This window comes from Mus pahari, chromosome 9 (assembly GCF_900095145.1).
Source record: "Mus pahari chromosome 9, PAHARI_EIJ_v1.1, whole genome shotgun sequence".
Classification (NCBI taxonomy): Eukaryota; Metazoa; Chordata; class Mammalia; order Rodentia; family Muridae; genus Mus; species Mus pahari.
The window spans coordinates 69505528-69522264 of record NC_034598.1 but is presented as its reverse complement, the minus strand read 5'-3'; the positions used below and the strand labels follow the sequence as shown (position 1 = coordinate 69522264).

Sequence of the window (16737 nt, the reverse complement as noted above, 5' to 3'; positions counted from 1 at the left end):
GAGAGAGAGAGAGAGAGAGAGAGAGAGAGAGAGAGAGAGAGAGAGAGAGAGAGTGTAATAGAAGAATTAGTGACAGAGTATCTGAGTTTTTGGTTATTGAAAATTTCATCTATGTTTTGGTGAAGACAGAAAAACACTTCTTCCTCAACCATAATGTAGGAGAATGGATAATCTTTTCTTCAAATTGTTAATCTATTAAACATGGTCGTGACGTTTAAAAATCTTATTTTCAGTTTTCATCAGTGTGGTCTGTCTTTCGAAATGGTAGTATTCTGGGAATTCACTCCATAATTAATGTTTAATTTGCCTGTCTTAAAAAATATCCAGTATTAGATTAATTTTTAATAAATATTCATACATTATTTTTTTTAAAAAAATAATACTCAAAGCAGTTTTATTTTTATTTTTGAAACATTTTGGAACTTGTGAACCATGTGGATCTTGTGGTTGTTATCGCAACACTTGAATAAAGAGGATCAAGAGTTTAAAGCTAGGCTAGGTTATGTGACAAAACTCTTTCAGAAAGACAAAAATGAATCAATAAACAAAAGAAGGAAAGTAAGAAATGGAAAATTTTAGAAAGTTGTTCAAACTAATTTTCTATCAGTTTCTGCCAGTTTTGAATATTATACAAAAAATAGTGATTCCAAATTTATTTGCATTGGGAGTTAATAGTAAGGATCTGTTAGTGACCTATTGAGGAGTTTCATGATAACACTGCTTTTTGGTAGTAAAAAGATGCACAGAATATAAATGACATTTAAAATAATTTTCTATAATAAACTAAATTTTTGTTTTAAGTACTAATTTTTTTTAATTTAAGAAATGGAATAACAAATTGTGAACATTAGTTTATCACCATTTATCTTGTACTATGTATCCTTCCACTACATAAAGTGAATAAAACTCAAAACCAACTCCAGAGCTGGTATTAACTTTCCGTGTTAGGTTAAAGATGATTATAACTCTTGCATGGGCTGGATCACACTCCATCTTACCCAGACCCCTAGACAAGCGATCTCTGCTCTGGATCTACACGCGTTCCGTTGGTTTCAGTGGGAAATAAACTTTCAAGGGACTCCGATATATTGAAAAGCCTGGTTTTATTTCAGCATCCAGTATATGTTGACTAATTCTCAAGAGCAGCTATCTAATCTTCAAGCAGAATGATACTTTTTACAGTTTAGAGGTTTCAGTGTTGATAATTGTTCTTCATAAGGTGATTTCTCAAGCTATAGTCTCTCTCACTCTTTAATAAGAATGATCCATTTGCACACACATGTTTTTAAAACAGTATTCTACCTTAAGTCACACCTTACTTATCTGTGTCACATAGGGTGATTATTTCTATTTCATGATAGTGTTTTATTAAGAAGCCCATTGTACTTTCTGCATATCCTGGAGAAAAGAGTGAGAAAATCATTCCTAGCAATTGTAGATAAATAAAATATTGAGATTATAATGTCTAATAATTTACATTTTATCTTTTATTATACTATTGTACAATTTGTTTAACAACTCTTTTAGGTGCATTCTTTTCTTTTTCATGTGTGTGTGTGTGTGTGTGTGTGTGTGTCTTTTAGGTGCATTCTTTTCTTTTTCGTGTGTGTGTGTGTGTGTGTGTGTGTGTGTGTGTGTGTGTGTGTGACTGCAAGTGTGCAAACCAAATATTGTTTTGGAAGCCTCACTCTGCTACTTTCCAACTTATTCATTGAAGTATATCCTCTCTCACTTGGACCCAGAGCTAGCCCATGTGACTAGTCTGGCTTGCTGGCTAGCCTCAAGCTGCCCTTGTTCCTCCTGTCTATGCACTAAATTATAAACAGGTCGTCATGCAACATAGCACTAAAACATACAATCTGCATGTTTGCTCCTCGTCTGTCAAACACGTTAACTGCTAAACAATCTCTTCATTTATAAGCTTATTGTATTGTTTAAATCAGATTTTCTATGTGTATATAATTTGTATTATGGCACATTCTTAATTATAAATATACACCTCTGAAGAGAACACTATACATAGTCCTACTTTATAGAAAAATTGAGCCTATGGTCTCTTATTTTAAGATCTAGTTTTGCTGTATACTTTCAGTAAAATACCCATTTTCAGGATACATTTTTTGAAGAATTGTGGATATGGATTGTGATCATGTACCATTACATTACTATAGCCAGCTATTTTGCATTATTTAACATTTTAAAATATTGATCAGCATGTTACTACTACAAACACCTGAAAGACACGGGCCTCCACAGTCCTTAAACATAGGAATGGCACTCATATTTTTCTAATGTGACTATTTAATATCTCTGTATGCATTGTTAGGCGTATAGATTGCATTCAAATAGTCGACAGATGCTCTTTAATTGGTATGTTTGAAAATTTGTGGATGTTTTTAAGAAATGTATTTTGGGGGACATTCCCATTGTACTGGGAAGCAGAAGGGGAAAATGGCTATCATAAATGTGAGGTTTGAGGCAGAAATAAATAGAACATACCAAATGTAAAACTACTATAGTGATATAAAAATGACATTATTGAAGCAAGCAGAATTGAAATCAGACATAAACCTTATGATAAAGCTATTCTAAATTGACAATACAAAGCTTCCAGGCACTGGTGATGAGGGGTTTGTTTTAGGTATCCCCTTTTCTTTTGTATACATTTGGGAGAAATGCAGCAATATTTCAACAATATTAACTATGTCAATATCTGCCTCAGAGTGTATTCCATTTCTCTTTGGAGCATATCAGTGTTTGAAAATCGCTGATAATTTCACATCCTTCCACTTTCCATCATAATGTTCTGGCTTTATATCCACTTAACTGATTTTCTAATGTACAGATTCATTCTACTATTCTATAGAACCGGGACCATCCATTAAACATCTCTCACTGGCAAGCAAGCTTCCTTTGCCTTATACTCTCTACTCAGTTCTCTAGTTTCCTATACAAAACCGAAGCAACCTCATAGATGATGCTTAGTGTTCCAACTCTGATCCCCTTCCTCAAGGAGACATCATAGTCCTTTACCTCTTAAATAAACCTCAGATTGCCCCTTTCCTTCTGCACCTTGCCTTAAGTTTATCTGTCATGCCTCCTAATATCTCCCTTTTTATAAATTGGTCATATTGTATCCACAAACTATCCCAGACTATACCTGGGTCAGCAATAAACTCCTTGTCTTTACAGAACATTTATTTTTATACTGTTTTAGTTAGGGTTACTATTTCTGGCCAAAAGCAACACCGGGAGGAAAGGGTTTATTTTGTTCACACTTCCATGCAACAATTCATTATCAAAACTAGTGAAGTCTACCTTAGAATTTTTTTTCTCCTGCAGGAATCCTTTTCTGAAACCTAAATACATTTCCTGTCTTACTTACTTTGTCATTTACCATATGGCCAATAACTTACCTCTGTGTCCTCTACTTCCCAAGGCAGGGATTTCCAGTTTTCCTAGCGCTGAGACCCTTTAATAGAGTTGCACATGTTGGGGCAACTCCTAACCATACAATTATTTTTGTTGCTACTTTGTAACTGTAATTTTTCTACTCTTATGAATCCTAACGTAAATATTTGGATGATAGAGGTTTGCCAAAAGGGGTTACAACCCACATGTTTGAGAACCACTGTCTTCATGACATCAGAAACATGACTTAAAACTTCTACACCATTCTAGATACCAGAATGCTGAAGTCTTAGTTATCCATTTCTTGAATAATTCTTGGTAACAAATACCATAAAATTATCAGTAGAGTACAAAGCTCTGTGTTTGTGGAGTTTGGCTAGTCTGGACTTGGATTGGATGGTCTTTGGATGGGTTAATTCATGCTGCAAAGTATTCAGTTAGCTGTATATCACCTGATTGTTGACTGTTCCAGGTGGACCTTGACAAGTCTCTGTGCTTGTCAAGTCCTTGCATAGGCTTGTATCTTGGGTGTTTTCATGAACATGAGCATGCCCTACCATGCTCATGGCTCAGGAGGAAGAACAGAGCATAAACTGCTTTTTTTTTCTTAAATTTTTTAAATTTACATTTCAAATGCTAACCCTAGTGTCCTCTCTGAAAATCCCCTATCCCATCCCCCTCCTCCTGCTCCCCAACCCACCCACTCCCCCTTCCTAGCCCTGGCATACCCTTGTACTGGGGTATAGAACCTTCACAGGACCTAGGGCCTCTCCTCCTATTGATGGCCTACTAGGCCGTTCTCTAGTATGTATGCAGCTAGAGCCACAAGTCCCACCATGTGTTTCCTTTGATTAGTGGTTTACTTCCAGGAAGCTCTGGGGGTACTGGTTAGTTCATATTGTTTTTCCTCCTATAGGGCTGCAAACCCCTTCAGCTCCTTGGGTCCTTTCTCTAGCTCCTTCACTGGGGACCCTATGCTCCATCCAACAATTCTGTTTCTCTCTTTATTTTGTATTGCCTTTGCACAGGGCCAGAGATTCAGTAGAAAAAAAAATACCAGATACATGCACAGGGGAGAGAGATTGTGTTCCACTGACAGTCAAACAGAAAATCAGCCCATTTGGTCTATCCCAAGTGCAGCCAATCATTGTGTAGGACATTGTTGTGCTATGGAAATAGACTGTTGGACATTGATGGCATTTGAAACAGGATTGTGAAGGCATCAAACTCCAAAAGGTAGTTGAAATATGAGAACACTGAAGAAAAAGGATGTTCATAACTAGTAACTTGCTGAGTGGCCAAGACTGCGGCCTCTAGCCAGAGGTTAGAGATTTGAATTGGGGCTCATCTATATCTCTCTGAAAGGTTTTTGGTCAGGTTATTTCAATTCTTTATAACCCACTCATTCGTGAGAGAAGAACTGTGAGGAGGTATATAAACGCACTTTTGAAAACTTTAAAACCTGTCAGGTGGGCTTATCAAGGTGACTTAACACACACTGGTGTACAGCCCAGTGAGGAATCGTGATGAGAGGACTGTTTATTGAAGTAAAGAATGGTTTTTATTTAATATTTTCTCCTTTGCCTTTTTTTTTGGATATTTTCTTTATTTACATTTCAAATGTTATTCCCTTTCCCGGTCTCTCCCCTTCCAGGAACCTCTATGCCCTCCATCTCTCCCTACTTCTGTGAGGGTGTTCACCTTTCTAACAAGGACCAAATCACTCACAAACAGGTCCTCCCTCTTCTTGAGCTTCATGCTGTCTGTGAAGTGTATCTTGGGTATTCTGAGCTTTTGGGATGATATCCACTTATCAGTGAATGCATATACCATGTGTGCTGTTCTGTGACTGGGTTATCTCTCGCTCAGGGGTATTTTCTAGTTTCATCCATTTGCCTAAGATTTTCATAAATTCATTGTTTTTAATAGCTGAGTAGTACTCCATTGTGTAAATGTATCACATTTTCTGTATCCATTCCTCTATTGAGGGACATCTGGGTATTTTCCATCTTCTGGCTATTATAAATAAGGCTGCTATGAACATAGTGGAGCATGTGTCCTTGTTATATGTTGAAGAATCTTTTGAGTATATGCCCAGGAGTGGTATAGCTGGGTCCTCAGGTAATACTATGTCCATTTTTCTGAGGAACTGCCAAACTGATTTCCACAGTGGTTGTATTAGCTTGCAACCCCACCAACAACAGAGGAGTGTTCGTTCCTCTTTCTCCACATCCTCACCAGCATATGCTGTCACCTGAGTTTTTTGTTTTTGTTTTTCTAGGAGAGAAATTATTTTATCAGTAAGTACATTTTAAAATTTTCCAAATAGCAAAAGTATTTTCAAGTGCAAAATATTTCGGGGAAATTTGCAATGGGCTAGATGTGCACTAAAGGTAGTGTTGGTTTAGGGACATACTGTCTTGCTATCCTTTTGTCTCATGAATTAATAACTCGATAACTTTCTCGGAACAATTGCTGAATTCCAATGATACAAAGTGCTACACTGGATCACTGTGAGAAATACATGGGTTGGAATACATTAAATAGTTAATTAAATTAAACAGACTCGCAGATACTATATGCTCAATAAATGCTACACGGAACTATATAGTTTTAGTATTGTCACTGTAGTGGCTTTATTCAGTGATAATTATTACCCGTAGAGTTTGGAATACTTAGAAATGTTAACTTTAATAAATATTAATGAAGATTTAGATATCCTTTGGTTAACATTTTTGACTATTAGAAATGTTAACTGGGGGCTGGGGAAGTTCAGCAGATAAGAACTTATGGTGAACATGTAAAGGAGTCAAGTTTATATGCCAGATCCAGGTTATCCAATGACTTGTTTTTGTTTCCATGGGTACTTACACTCAGGTATGCTTAACAGACTCCTCCACACATATATACATGTTATTAAAAATAAATCTCAAAAGTGTTCATAATTATATTCATTTTTTTTTAAAGAAGATTTATTTATTTAATGTATCTGAGTAAACTGTCACTCTTCAGACACACCAGAAGAGGGCATCGGGTCCCATTACAGAAGGCTGTGTACGCCACCATGTGGTTGCTGGGAATGGAACTCAGGACCTCTGGAAGAGCAATCAGTGCTCTTAACCACCAAGCCATCTCTCCAGTCCCAAAATTACATTCTTAATAGTTTTCTCAAGTTCTCTGCTTCTATAGTAACTATAGTCACATGGTCCTTCTGACACAAAAGATCTTTTCATACTGTGTGAAAATGACATCTGGATTGAGCAGACTCATTTGTGGTCTATACTAATCCAACCCATTAACAGTGCTTTACCAATTGTCTCTCACAGAGATTACATCTCTTCTTACTTATGTTGTAGCCATTATTATAGTTTCCTCTATGTAGTTATTTTCCTGAACAGCTAAACAAAACAGTATCTATTTGAAGATTTTATCTATTTCTTTTACCTCTCCAGTCCTTTCAACTACATTCTTATGCCCCTGAATAATCCAACAACACTGTAAGTTATTTCCTTTGGAATTTCCCCCTTCCCTTACTTGAAAATCATTTTTTTCCTAGAGTCATTTCTTTTTCCTACACATTCTTCCTAATTGTTTCTATTCATATTTTCCTTTGTGTAACAATGTTCTCCAGTCTTTCAACTTTCAACCATTCCTTTTTATCTTCTCCTTTGATTTCCTATCCATAGTATCAAGTAATTCAAATGATCTTCTTCTCAACTGAAAGACTTTGTAACATCCACATTCACTCCATCAGCTGTTCAGTATAGTAACAGCAATTCCAAACCTGGATCCTATTTTCCTTTAGAAAGCTACTACTCCCTTTGTGAAACGGTCAAAGAGGAACATTACCATATGGGAGAGTTTTTTATTTGCTATGCACTATGTGTCACTTTCTGCACCACAGGCTAAGGAGTAAATATCATTCTACCCAGAAAAAGGGAAGAGTCTCAAGGAATCTACTCAAAAAGCTTGATGAGCTTTTGTCGGTTCTATAGGTAGAGCTTAAAGCTAATAAAATAAAATAAAATAAAATAAAATAAAATAAAATAAAATAAAATCACAGTAGAGGCAGAAGAATCCCTTGCTTCTACAGCAAGCTAGAGGGAGATGTTTGGTCTTACAATGCAAATATAAAGTAGTCAGCACTTAAAGTATCAATGGAGCCTTCACAATGGATGTCCCTTAGGGTTATCTTCAACCATCAGAATAGCAGACCGTCACACGCACAGCTTCTATGTCTAAACATAATTGACTAACTGGAGGACTGACTCTCAGAGAGGTAACAGACAAAGCCTACTAAAATGGAGAAGAATGTACCAAGGGTTCTTTGAGATAGCCACAGATAAGCTCCTGGGAAAGGAAGAGGACCATTGACTATATTAGTGCCATTATGTAAGTGCAGACCAGGGGTGACAGGAGAGCAACCTCATCCAGCTGTGGCCCTTCCTCCACCCCTAATTCTCTGACTTTGGTGAGATGAAGAGAGATCCCTGAGTGGAAAGTGCCTGAGAAGAGTGAGACCATCCTGTTCCCAGGATCTTGAAACAGCCTAAGGTGAGTATAAAAGTAGAAGACCTAGGTTGCGTAGGACTACAGGACAAGCTGCGTTTTATGTTCTTGTACAGGACTAGAAAAGGGAGATCGTCAATCTGAACTGGATTTTAAAATTCAAAGACTAAAGGACAGATAGTTTATCTCATCACAGCAGGAAAGTGAAGACATCTATCCAAAGTTTCATTAAGGTTTATTTATTCACCCATGAAAGTTAGAGGAGAGTCTGTAACTTACTGGTTCCTGCTGACTGTCTACACAACTAAACATCATCTCAATTCATGTTGCTGGAAAGCCATTAAACTGATATATCTGATTTCTGACATATAAAAGAAGAAATTTGCACCCTGTCTACTGAGGAAGACATAGCAAGTATTCACGGAAGGCAGGAAAACAAGCCACAAAACTGTGAGAATGGGAAAGCATTTCGTATTGACTTTGTCAACCTGGATCAAGACTTCAGGGAATATGATACCAGATGGTTCCTGTCAGCATATTTGAAATGCAGTACTATTTGAAAACAAGTTTCCTGGCATAGTATAGTCACTGGTGCATAACGAAACACATTGCATCAAAACTCAACTCAGAGTACATGTAATTTCTTCCAAGAGGATAGGTTCTAGGACAGGCAACCTGTGCTAGCTTAAGGGCCTAAGGGAAGGGTCTTGGGCAGACAGATAACATAGAGGTCGTTTGTGCTTTTAGTCATCTCTGATCTTGTTTATGGGAACTTGAGGAAACCCTTGGCTGTAAGGGTCATTTAGGTTCTTAGCCACCTTTGTCTTGGTTGTAGTAGCTTGGTTGACATGGCCTAGCACATCAGATCGCCAGGCTATTAATCACTTTCAATTTGCAGATTTCTGGACAGGTTTTATATCCTTCCCATTGGAAAGATAACCCTATGTGCTTAACCCTGGTATCTCTAGAGACCTGTGGCTGCAAGGACCTTTGTGCTCTGCTCCCATCAATCTACATTTTTTTCTTTTGCAAATTTTAAGTGATTATAAAGGATGCATATTTTTAGTAGTATGTAAACTTAATCATGACTGTCTAAAAAGTAATTTAGATTCGCTAATTGTCCCATGACTCCTTTTGTGTCAGGTTCTGCTCTAAAGGAACCCTCAGTAACCACATGATGTCATTCTACTACATAGCACAGTGATATATAAATTATTTGAAAATGGCAGTGGCTTTTGCTGATTTCACTGCTCATCCCCCTCCTGTGATGAATTAGAAGTGCTCTCAGAGTCTAAGGCACCACCTTCTTGTCTCGGGCAAATTATGCCACATCATATATATTTCCTGTACTAATAAACAGCGCTGCAAAAGTATGGTCTTTAGCGATGGGTTTTACAAATCAAAAATAAATAAAACTAATTAACAGCCTAATGTATTTAACCACCACTACACCTATCTTCCTCTTTTGGAAAACAATTGCTTCGAAGATTGCTTCAATTAAAACATTTATTATCTGGCTCCAAACTGTTTTTTCATCTGTTCTGGTGATGGTTTGTACCATTCCTTATAAGTTTGGTAATTTATGATACATCTTTTGTTGGTCATCTCTTTAAATAATAAATTAATTAAAAATTTTATGCCAAAGATTTTTAACTGATGATGTCTTTCTAATAGAAAGAAACTATTCTAATTAGAACTTTTGACCAAACTGAATTGACTTGTTTGTGTGTGTGTGTGTGTGTGTGTGTGTGTGTGTGTGTTTGTATTGGGGCAGTTCACATGGAGCAAGGGATCTATGAAGGGAGAGGAAAGAGGATATTTGGATAAAATATTGTGGTTTTTTTTTCGCATATTGAAATCTGAATTGAAATAAATACATATGACATGAAAGCTGAACGGATGAAGGGAGATCAGAAGTATGAGAGAAGGGGTTAATGGAGGATAATGGACGGTACAGTGATACACATGTGTGAAAATAATGAAATCCTTCATCTTGCGTGTTATCTGACTTTACTGATAAAATATCAACATGCTCCTGACTTATTTTCAAGCTTGGTAAATAGTAGCATCCAATGTTGATTGGGTTTAAAGAAGCCAATGGTCTTTGATAGAAATTGTCTGAGTCCTGAAATGACAAATTTTAATGACTGTACTAAATGTCATGTTTTCTAAAATATAACTTTATTTGAAAATTTACTACCTGAAATTCTGTGTTCATGTAGACACAAGTTTAAGCACCTACAACAACATTTACATAATCACTCTTTTTAATTTTCAATTCTTTTATTCTTTGTTTATATCTTGGAATTATTAGTTTCACTCAACTATATCACTGTTATGACTGAATGGCTCAATTTTATCACCACAGTGTTCATGTCCATTTTTAAGTATCTATTTTCCCATAAATTTTATCTTTCTTATTCAATTATTAGTGTGGTGGTTTGAATGAGAATGGCCCCCCATATGCTCGTATATTTTAATATTTGATTCCCAGTTAGCAGCCTATTTAGGAAGAATTATGAGGAGTAACCTTATTGAAGTCGGTGTGGCCTTGTTGGAGAAGGTGTGTCACTAGGGCTGAGCTTTGAGATCTCAAAAGTCCATGCTGGGCCTAGTCCCTCTCTTTCTGCTTCCTGTGGATCAGGATGAGGTAAAGTCCTCATCTACTGCTCCAGCATCATGCTTGCCTGCTTCCCACTATGATGATCATACACTCATCTTGTAAAACAGTAAACAAGCTGTGAACTAAAGGCTTTCCTGTATAAGAGTGACCTTGCTTACAGTGTCTCTTCATACAAATATAACAATAACTAGGACAGTTAATAAAAGCAATGTTTTATATGTTTAAATTGTGTGTCACACACACACACACACACACACACACACACACACACACACATATATATATATATATATATATATATATATATATATATATATATCAGTTTGGGGGGTTTACTCTTATGTGGTCTTTTTTATTATTATACTTGCCTACACACATATGTTTAACCTACAATCTATAGCATATCCATTGTCTTATCTATTCAGTGTTACTTTTATTAATTCTTTTACTTTTCAGGGAAATGAACGAATATATTTTCCTTATTAGACATTCACTTCTTCCACTCTAGAAAGTTTACACTTTACATTGCTTAATATCTTTCCTATGATTTGAAATATGTATTCTTAACAACATGGGATTCTCAATGTGCCGGCCTCTTTATTGTATTTTCTACATAGTATATATACATTGTAGTGTTACAGGATGGCATCTCTTTAAGTTGACTCACATATTATTTCTTCTAGATCTCAGATCTTCCATCTGAGTTGATTTTCAATCTACATGAAAACTACTTTCAATGCTTTCTTTGGTGTAAATTTTTCAAATAAATCATTTTCTTCACTTAGGATTTTCAGAAAATGTCTTTATCTCATCTTTATTTTTTAAATAAATATATTTAGGATGTCTTAATTCACCCTCATGTTTAAATCATTGCGCTGTTTGAAGTGATATAAAAGTTTAGGTTAGCAATCATTTGGGCATGCCTTTCTGTAGTTTATTGTACTGTAATTTACTTGAATATATATATATATATATATATATATATATATATATATATATATATATATATATATATTGTGAAGCAGTCATCAGCTTTCTCCCTCTGAAGGTAAGTTGTATTGCTACTGTTGTTTTTCTTTTTTTTTTTTTTTCCTCCTACCTGTCTTCCCTCTGACTCTTCCCCATCCCAGTCCCTGGGACTCAAGTCAGTCCAGTTTTAGGTGCATCTTCTCTCAGTCCTCTGTTGTATATGTGTTGCGGGCCTCATATCAGCTGATGTATGCTGCCTGATTGGTGGCTCAGTGTCTGAGAGATCTCAGGGTCCAGGTTAGCTGAGACTGCTGATTTTCCCATTAGGTCTCCTTCCTCCTCAGCTTCTTCCACCTTTTCCCTAATTCAACCACAGGGGTCCCTGGCTTCTGTCAATTGGCTGGGTGTAAGTATCTGCATTTGACTCTTTTAGCTGCTTGTTGGGTTTCTCAGAGGGCAGTCATGCTAGGCTCCTATCTGTAAGCACACCACAGTATCAGTAATAGTGTCAGGCATTGAAACCTCCCCTTGAGCTGGATGCCAATTTGGGCCGGTCACTACCGTTCTCTCAGGCTCTTCTTCATTTTTGTCCCTGTAGTACTTTTAGACAGAAATAATTCTAGGTCAGAGTTTCTCACTGTGGGATGGCAACCCTATCTCTATCTTTGACATTTACACAAACATCTTTTTTAGAAGTCTTGATATACTTGAAGTGTACCCTTATTTTTATTTATAATCTTAAGTATTATTGTTGGAATGACTTAATGATGTTTATCATTTGGGAAACCATTACTTTAGAAAGCGTTGCTTCTGGGACATATCCCCCTAGAACTTTTCTTCATCTCCTCTTCGAAGAATTTCTTTCTCACATTTTCTTTTGTATTTTTCCTTCTGTTTTTTTTTTCTCTGTTATTTTATTTGGAATTTTGTTTTCACACTTGCTTTTTGTTCTAGATTTTTTCTAAATGTCACTAATTTTTTTTTTAAACAAATGTATTTGTCTGGCTCTTTGTTTTGATCAGTGTCTTCTTTACAATCCTCTATCACCATTTACTTCATTTGGCTGTTCAGTGTTACTTTTATCACCTTGAACACTACCAGCAGTTACTACTAAGTCTTTCAGTCTGGGAGATCTAATAATGGCTTTCATCCTATGGTGTGTGGTTCATCCTTTACCCTTCTGCCTCATCATTACTTTCCCATGCCTAGTTTTAACTTTGTAGATTTGAAAAAAATTCTTAGTAGAAGTCATTAGGTGTTCTTATTTCCCTACAGAGGGATTATTTATTTAATTGGAGGGATGCCTGAGAAACTGTGTTGCTCACAGCCACAATCTCATTATTTTTGGGCTGCAGTCTTTATGTTTCTCACACCAAATGGGGAGGATTCCCTGGAACCCCTGCTCTGGTCAGGAGTTGATCCCAGTTCTAATCCCATAAGACAAGAGAAACAGCACATAAGAGCACATGCCCCTTTTTCGAAGGACTCATGTTTGCTTCCCATAGTAGCTTTCAACCATCCACAACTGTAGTTCTAAGGAATCTAATGTGTTCTTCTAACCTTACTGGGTATATATGTCACATACATATATGCAGGTATGAATGTGGTACATACTTATATGCACGAAAAATGCTCACACCCTTAACATAAGATAAACAAATCCAAAACCGATCAAACACATAAAACTTGGGTAAACACTGGCCTATGGAAGCAAATCTCCATTTTCCCATGTCTCCAAAACTCTGAAAGCTTTATTGTCTTTTTATGTGGATCAAAAATTAATGCCAAAAATCACTCAACTTTTATCATTGATTCTTAGCACTAGATAAAATTGATCCTCTGTGCACAGTATTCTATTATGGGGGCAGTCTCTGAACTTCCGTAAGCACAATACTAATTGAAGAGGGACTTAAACATTATTTTTCTGAGAAAAATAAGCAGTTGTTTGTCATTATTCACTTTCTGGTACACTGTCCTCATCTTGTCATATTTTAGCCATATTTAAAATCCTGGATACCAGTGATGGTCCTAAGAGTTTTGTGAAATGATGGTTGTTTTTTTGTTGTTGTTGTTGTTGTTCTTTCCTTCTTCAAATACACCCTCCCCACAGCAGCAGCACTCTATTTAAAATTAAAATCTGGCTATTTCACTCCCTGTGTTAAAATACTTTTAAGTACAAAAAATATTTACAACGACGAATAAACAAATTCTGCAATAGTATAGGATAATAGATGGAGATATAAAAGCAGATTTTTATTTCTATAGTATATGAAAAGCTGTTCACAAAAAACCATACTAAAGTAATCCCATTCATAGTCTTGATCATTAGAGAACTATCTAACATAAAGAAGAATAGACTATTAAAAATAATTCTAAAAAAAAATTCTTTAAGTCTTACTAGAGAAAGCTAGGAAGTACTAATAAAAGCCACTTAAGTTCTAAACAAATTGCTGGGCATGGTGGCACACGCCTTTAATCCCAGCACTTAGGAGGCAGAGGGAGATCTCTGTGAGTTTGAGACAAGTCTGCAAATCAGGTTCCAGGACAGCCAAGGCTGTTAATCAGAGAAACCTTGTGTCCAAATAAAAATTAAATAAAAATGATTATTATTAATTTTACTATGTGTCCTTTGAAGTGTCATGGTTTGAAACACTGTCAGGCAAGGCAGGCAGGTGTTCTAATGGCACATGTCCCCAGTCTCCAGTCATACTCCTGTCATGTCTGCTACGATCGTCTAATAATCTTTTCATAGATACATAAAAGCATCAGCAGTCGTGTTTTATTATTATTAAAGAATGCTTTGATTTCAAAAATAGATAAAAAAGACAAATGACTAAAAATATCCTGATAAAGCTCCAAAGCTAGGCTGATTGATTTCACCAGTAGCAATTCAGTAACTGGGTCAGCTTGAACTAGACACACAGATCAATGGAGCACATAAGACAATAAAACTTCTCTCTCTTATGTATAGTTACTGCCAATTCAACTCAAGAAATATCCCAAAGTACCGGGCATGGTGGCTCATGCCTTTAATCCCAGCACTCGTGAGGAAGAGGCAGGCGGATTTCTGAGTTCGAGGCCAGCCTGGTTTGGACAGACAGCCAGGTCTATACAGAGAAACCCTGTCTCAAAAAACAAAAACAACCAAACAAAAAAAACCCAAAACAAAACAACAACAACAAAAAAAACCAAAAAAAAAAAAAAAAGAAAGAAATATCCCAACGTAATTTAATGTGGTTTTATAATACTAAAATTGTTGTATATTTGTATAAAATGAATTAAGATACTTCTCATAACCCATTGCACAAAAATTTAACTAAAAAATTATATATATATATATATATATATATATAGTACTTATATACATAGATATGTAAACATGTAAATATATATTTGAAAATATAATAAAATATCTTCTTTGTTGTGTGTGTGTGTGTGTGTGTGTGTGTGTGCACACATGTTTGTATTTTACTTTTTCTGATAGGGTTTCTCTTTGTAGCCCAGACTGGCCTTTCCATCATGATCTACTGCAAACACAGAAATATGTTATCATGCCTATTCTAGGAAAGAAAATCTTTGACGCCTAATAGCAGAAAAAGAATTTTTTAAATATGAGAAAAGTTAAAGATAAGAAAATTTTTTCTAAGAGCCATATCAGCTAAAACCTCATATTGCAAATAAAGACTGCTAAAAATCATCATTATGAAGACAATATCATTTATTTTAATGCATAAACTATTTGAATAATGTTTTGGTTACTATTTCCATGAAGAGACACCATGGCCAAAGCAACTTATAGAAAAGAACGTATTTACTTAGGGTTTACTTATAGTTTCATAGGGTTAATCCATTATTATCATGGGGAGAAGCAGTATAATAGTATACTAGTATAGTAGATGAGAACTTTTACAACATAGTCCTTGGGCAGTAGCCAAGCAAATAGATAGATAGATAGATAGATAGATAGATAGATAGATAGACAAACAGACAGAAACAGTGAGGGACAGAGACAGAGAGACTGGGCTTTTGAACCTCTAAGCATATCCCCAGTGACACACTTTCTCCCATAAAGTCACACATACTCCAATAGGAACGCATTCCCTAATCTGTCCCAAACAGTTCCACTAACTGGTGAATAAGCATTCAACTACATGAGCCTGCGAGGGCCATTCTTATTCAAGCCAGCACAAAGAGACATTGCATTGATTTTGTATTTAGATTTCATTATGCACAGGGAAACATACTAAACATCTACAGTAATTAGGTCTTTCATATAGAAACTACACTGAGATCATATAGTCAGGAAAATATTTATAATTAAAAAGGCAATGCAAGTGTCAGTGCGAACTTTATACCTTTAAGAGATTGCGAACAGGCATATAATATGGCAGGATTATTCTCAAAATCATTTTGAAAAATAGTTTAAATAACAGTCAGGCATGAACTCAGTTCTTAGTCTCCTAACCAAGAGATTGAAAACATATTTCCACACATACTCTGCTCACAGATGTTCACAAGAGCATGATTTATAACATACAAGTAAGAGAAACAATACAAATATCCTTCAAGTAATAAAGATATACTAAATGTATAGCAAATTTCTATTTGGCAATTGGGATTAAAAAGCTACTAGAATTACAGGAGAGATGAAGCTGGAAGCTTCATGTGAAGTAAGTCAGCACCCATGAATTATGGAGAAAAAGCAAAGCTACAAAATGCAGTAAAGAACAGTGGTTACTTTGAGGGGTCCATGCATACGAACTAACTCCAAATTGAAACATGACTTGCTTCCAAGTGGGTTACAATGGAGATTACACAGTTTGCAAATTTGTAAGATCACGATACTGGATATATAGAAGAGCATTCCACAGGAACAGGAAGAGATCACCTGGACCACGCCTCAGGTGATCCTGAGAACGCAAACACTAGTGACATACCAGCACAGATGCAGCTTCCTGCACTCAGTGATGTTTACATATTTTCAAATGTCATATATCTGATTTGGGGCTAGCTCCGTATGATATAGGCATTTAGCTGATGATGTGCGGATGTTTCCTTTTTCTTGTGAGGATGCACTGGGCCTGTGGAAATGAATAGCACAAGTGGCAAATAACTCTTCTTTGAAGAATGCTTGACTTCGTTGAGGTAACTGATTATTAAGCCAGTATTTGCAATGATATGTGATAGAACAGTAATGACAGGGCAGGGGGTGAGAGAGAGAGAGG

General features: G+C 36.1%; 1 protein-coding gene across 15 annotated transcripts in view; it reads left to right on the top strand.

The window, feature by feature from the left end:
• The window catches only part of Ppfia2 (PTPRF interacting protein alpha 2), a 443940-nt gene that overhangs the window by 5503 nt on the left and 421700 nt on the right, over positions 1-16737 (top strand). The window lies entirely within an intron of this gene.